The following is a 6,006-nucleotide window of genomic DNA, read 5'->3' as shown; positions in this document are numbered from 1 at the left end:
GCTCGCGTCGCCAGCGGCGGCTCAAGCTCAGCGTCTGTGCCATGGCTGTGCTGCAGCACAGAAGGGGCCTCTGGGGCAGCGAGCTCACGTCCCACCACGGACCATCAAAAGCGGGGGAGCTGGGTGCCTGTCCACTCAGGCACCAGGCCTTTCAGAAGCCTCTGCCACGCCAGAGGCTTCTGAAAGGCCTGGTGCACCAGCGGACAGGCACCCAGCTCCCCCATGATCGAAAACGAAAGCGTGTAGGGGACCCTACACGTGCATGATTCAATCATGCACTGAGCCTCTAGTATATATTGACTTCTTAATTCATATAGTATCGGGAACTCAACTGCTTGGTTGGCCTGGTTTCAGGAGGATTATTCCTGAAATAATTAAGGAAAGGGGGGCTCAGTCTTTTCTTGGTTGCTTGCTCCTCCCCAGCACCTTCATCTTTCTTCTCGTCCTCAGTTTCTCGGGCATCTTCTCCTTCACCTTCACCTCCTTCTTCTTCCTCCTTTGCATCCTCAAATTCTTCCTTGGCACCTTCTTCCTCTTCCTCTCCTTCCTCTTCGTCAGCCACTTCCTTCTCCTTCTCCTCCTCTTCAGCTTCTCCTTCAGAGGCGGGTTCATCCTTAGCTTCCTAATGGTCTCCTCCACCTTGATCTGCTCCTCCTGGACGTTGCTGGTGTATTAAGAAGGGAAGGAGCGAGCGGACATCAAGTAGGAGCTAGTCTGTAAACCACCTTAGGCAGATCGACCAAAGATCTGGGAATTCTGGGAGTAGCCACTGGCTATGCTTCCCACGCTGGTGAAACTGAGCTGGGTCTCCTCACCTTCCAAGAGTTTCCTGTAAGCTGCAATGTCAATGTCCAAAGCCACATTGAGGAGGTCCTGGTATTCTTTTAAATATCATGCCATTTCACTCTCTGTAGTTCTCAACTCATTTTCTAATTTGTTGATTGTGTCCTGCATAGCACTAACATCAGAGTTCTGCTTATCCTCCAGCTCTTGCAGCTGCTTTCCCAGAGCTTAGTTCATGCCTCAGCATGCTTTGATCTCCAGGGTCTTGGCCTTGAGCAGGCGGCGGCTTTCAGACACCTCGTCCTTGGCGGCACGCACCCCGTAGGTGTTCTTGGCAGTGCTCTCGGTCAGCATGGTGAGCAGCTCTTGTACCATTCTTCTGCATTCTGCATGTCCTTGGCAGCCAACTTCTCCTACTGGGCGCCAATGTCCTTGAGCGCTGCAGATAGGTCAGACTTGGAGAACACGTCCATCTCCACAGAGATCTGAGCGTACTGGATCTGCACCTGCAGCTCGGCGATCTCCTCTTCATGCACCTTCTTCAGAAAGGCGATTTCATCCATCGGGCTGTCTATGTGCTTTTCAAGCTCAGCGCCAGCAAGAGCCGCCTCATCTGCACCTGTGCATGCCTCTATCAGCCAGCCCTCTGTGTCATCATGGTTCAGCACCTCTTCCTGGTAGCATGCCTGCAGGTTGCTCCCAGTCCCTTCCAAGCCCTGGTGCCTGCTAACTGCCCACTGCCCTCTCCTCGCCAGGGACTGGGCACGGTGGGCTGGGGCACAGGCATCCCATTTTCATTAAAATGTTCAACCCCTGCCTGCTCCACCTGTGTCCACAGGCGGCCCAGGGGCAGACAGTGATCCCAGAGACCCTGGCCACCCCCACCTACCCAGGTCCCCGCTGGCGGCCTCGACCCAGCGGGCAGCATCAGGCTCAGCCCGCCTGGCCTGCACGGACCCCGATGGCGGCCTGGACCGCGCGGGCGGAGTCAGGCGCTGCCCCCCCCAGGCCTGCCCAGTTACCAATGGCTGCCTGGACCCCACGGGTGGCATCAGGCACTGTCTGCCCAACCTGCCTGGACCCTGATGGCAGCCTGGACCCCGCGGGAGGTGTCAGGCGCTTCCCACATGGCCTGCCCGACCCCAATGGTGGCCTGGGCACCGCAGGTGATGACAGGCACTGCCTGCCAGGCCTGCCCGGCCCCCGATGGCTGCCTGGACCCCACGGGCGGTGTCTGGCACTGTCCACCAGGTCTGCCCAGTCCCCGATGGTGGCCTGGACCCCGCAGGTGGCTGTCAGGTGCTGCCTGCTGGGTCTGCCCAGTCCCCGATGGTGGCCTGGACCCTGCAGCGGTGTCAGACACAGCCTGCCCCTCCTGCATATGCAAATTTACCCTCCATCCTTGTTGGCTTAATTTGCATATCACTCCTGATTGGCTGTGGGTGTAGCAGAGGTATGGTCAATTAGCATTTTTCTCTTTTATTAGTGTAGATATTTACTTAGCCCCTCCCAAATGAGATGATTATGCTTTCCAGCTTAACTCCTCCAGAAAAGGGCAGAATGGCTCATCTCTGCCTAACATGATCCTCAGTATCCTCTGTGCAACCAAAACATGCTCAACCCATCCCAGAAGACCCATGGTGCTTAGAAGAGTGCTGGCACCCAGCGAGGGTGCTTCTTGCCTGTTCATGCAAACTGGCCTGCTTGGCTCTATTTCTGAGACACAGCATCTCCTTGAACACGTTTGATGTACTGCCCTGCACTGGGTTGTCATTCTGTGCTTGCACACATACCCCACTCACCCAGAGGGCTCACTCCCTCAGGGTAAGGACCAAACTATCCAGCAAGATGTCTGGCACCTACTAGGTGTTCTATAAATATTTTTGCTTAATCAATTTCTGTAGGCCCCTGGCTTTGCTAGGCACCAGCTCACTGCACTGACCTGATAATGGACCATCATATTAAACGTGTCACATCACACCTTTCCTCTGCCGAGGCCTCCACTGGCTCCTCCCCACTGCTCAGGCTCAGAGCCGTGGAAGCCCTCTGTGCAGGGCCCAGCTCCATCCTCCCCTGCACACTCCCCACACTGCTGCTGTTCAGAAGACCAAAGAAAACCAAGGACGCTTCAAAGAAGATGAGGGACACTGTTTAATACACCAGCAGACTCAGGGAACAGTCTTCCAAATCTGAGTGAAGGAACATGCATGGGGCTTTCCTTTCTATCTCCCTGTGGTCTTTGTCCCGCAAACATGAATTATGCTTCCGGTCCTTTTCGCAGGCCTTGCAAGAAGGCCCCCAGGTGTTGGGGGTCTCCAGGCCATAACTGATGGTCTGGCCTGGCACCAGCGTTAATAACCCTCCCTCCGGAGCAATGCACTGTTCACAGTAACAGGTTCTGCAAGACCAGTATCTGGGAAGGAGGTAGTGACTTAATTATAGGTTATCAAGAATGTACACTGAGCTTGCTGGCATGGATTCAGATCACTATCCCCCAAATATCAGGGTTACATTGGAATTAGCCCCTTTTAGCCTTCTCATTCCCCCCCCCCCCCACCACCACCACCACCACCACCACCACCCCTTGTCCCACAAGCTTCTCTTAGCCTTGTGGTACAACAACTACAGGATGTTATGGTGAATATGGACGACGACAGCTCTTAACTGCTTCCAGCTGAGAAGGGATGATGACAAAGGGGTTAGCATCCTGTTAGGGTTTGTAGGGAATTCTGAAGTTTAAAGGCATTCCCATCCAGTTTGCAGGCAGGCAGAGGTAAGCAGTGGTCCCACACACATAGAATGTTCCTGCAGGGAGCACCAGGAGTAGGTGGTGTTTTCAGCCTTGGGAGTAGAGTTGCATAGTTCATCTGGGAGGCGACCTGTTGGATGTTGGCCCTGGGTACTGCTGAAACAAATAAGAGCAACATTAATTAGCTGCACATTGGCCGTGACAGGTCCTATCATTTTTTCCATCCAATACAATTTCCCCCCACCCCCACATGCATTTGGTAGTGGAGTCATAACATGCCGCAGGCTGACAAGTATAGCTAACAAAAATCTGGCTTGATGGAGCTTTCCTATAGGCTACCCGGTCTAGCATATTTGGGTAGTGAGTTTCTAAGCAAGGACATGTGGCAGTGGTCCCTATGGGAGGCAAGTATGTTCTAGCTAATATTAATAGTGGGAGCATGTTATTCCCTCTATTTCTGTTCAGTGGGGGTCCACAACAGTGAACAGCTAGGACAAAGATGTAGCCAAGGATGGCATGACAAGGTGTAGTCCAGCAATTCATGATGAGGCCTTTGCTTCCTTGCTGTGTGGGAAGCAGTAATTTTATGGTGCTTCTGTGTCCCAGCAAGAACAGATGAGTTCTCCTCCTAGCCTCGGGTTCCGGCGGCACTCATAAAAAGACAAAATGAGAATTATTAAGAAGATAAAACCAACGATTATCCAGAAATACCAGAGCATATTACCTTTAGGAGGAAATAAGAAAGAGAGATTAGTGTTAGGGAGAATTCAGCAGGGCATTTCTGAATTCCTTGGAGCAGGTTGATCGGCCAGATCCGCTGTCTTCTTGAGAGTGATCTGCAGGGGGTGTTTCTGGTCAGAGGTCACCTTCCACTCAGGCTGGGCATCACTCAGCTGGTGGGCTGCCTTCACCCGGGAGTGGTGGATCCAGGTATTCAGTCCTATAACCTTGAGAGCTGTGGGGGTGGTTACTATGACTGGATAGGGTCCCTTCCAGGTAGGCTTGAGGGGCTCCTTTTTCCAGTCCTTTACCCAAACCTGGTCTCCAGGTTTATAAGGATGTACAGCTGTTCCTAGAGAGATGGGTAGTCAGTCAGTAACCCATCTGTGGACCTCAAAGACAGTTTTCCAGAGTCCTTGTAGTTGTTTCTGGATTTCTAAGTTCCCTATTTTCCCCAAATCTCCCTTTGGCCGAATTAAGGGAGGGGGTCTACCATATAGAATTTCAAAGGGAGAGAAACCTACCCTGGCCCTTGGGGCACTGCCGGGAACCAATTCCAGCATGTAATAATTACAAGAGTTCCATCAAAAGGTTGATGGGACTTGGTGGGTTCAACAAGGGTGAGCCACATATGTAATTTACCTGTTGGAAACGGCTAAATGGCACTTCCCCCAAACCTGAATGGGATTGTCAACTGCCAGACAGCTCAGGGCATTTTATTGCCTCCTGTTGGCCAAACACCTGAACAGCTGTAGGCTATTCCTGAAACTGACAATCTCTGTAAACCCTTTGATACCTTACCCTTTGAAGTGTATATTTCCACCTTGCCTTGGGACAAATTGTGATTAATAAAAGCACGGGGTCTTGAGACAAGGAGAGTCTTCTAGCTCCTTCAGCTGAAGCTCCTCTGACCCCAATGCCTTTCAAAACTATCTTTCGTCCATGGACTCTTTTTGTTGTTGTTGTTTAAATTTCTTTATTGATTAAGGTATCACATATTGGTCCTCATCCCCCCATTCCCATCCCACACCCCTCCCCACGCATGTCCCCACCCCCCTATTGTCCTTAACCACTGGTTCCAGGGGCCCTCAAACTTTTTAAACAGGGGGCCAGTTCACTGTCCCTCAGACCGTTGGAGGGCCAGACTATAGTTTAAAAAAAACTATGAACAAATTCCTATGCACACTGCACATATCTTATTTTGAAGTAAAAAAACAAAACGGCAAAACACAGGCCTAGTTTGAGGACACCTGGGTTAGGCTCATATGCATGCACACAAGTCCTTTGGCTGATCTCTCCCCCCTACCTCCACCCTCCCCTACCCTCCCTCTGAGGCCCGACAGTCTGATCCATGCCTCCTTGTTTCTGGGTCTGTTCTTGTTCATCAGTCTATGTTATTTATCATTTCCCCTAGATGAGTGAGATCATGTACTACTAGAAATACACTTATAAGAACCGAAAATGAGACAAGCAATAATGGTTATGCTGAAAGGCAAATGAATCAGTCTGTAGTGAGTTTCTTTCTGGGTCAACAGTTCTTTTGAGACCCAATTTCTATGTCAAACAGTTCCTTATGTGTACATGTCAGCAATGATATTTCAGTTCTGGGTGGTGGACAAATGGTAGTAATGCAGGTCCAACCCTCTCTGGTTTGGTCCTGGGCAACCTGCAGTGACCAACAAGCTGCTGACTGCTAGTATGGCAAGGCGACGTAAGCATCTTCCATCTCTGGACTGCTTCTCTTCTGTCTTCGT

General features: G+C 51.4%; 1 pseudogene; it reads right to left on the bottom strand.

Annotated features, from left to right (window-relative positions):
- Positions 1-400: 400 nt before the first annotated feature.
- On the bottom strand, positions 401-1,496 carry LOC129150025 (neurofilament light polypeptide-like; annotated as a pseudogene).
- Between the last annotated feature and the right edge of the window lie 4,510 nt (positions 1,497-6,006).

Source organism: Eptesicus fuscus, chromosome 8 (assembly GCF_027574615.1).
Source record: "Eptesicus fuscus isolate TK198812 chromosome 8, DD_ASM_mEF_20220401, whole genome shotgun sequence".
In the NCBI taxonomy this organism is placed as follows: Eukaryota; Metazoa; Chordata; class Mammalia; order Chiroptera; family Vespertilionidae; genus Eptesicus; species Eptesicus fuscus.
The sequence above is the reverse complement of the archived record's forward strand: the minus strand, read 5'-3'. Positions and strand labels throughout refer to the sequence as shown.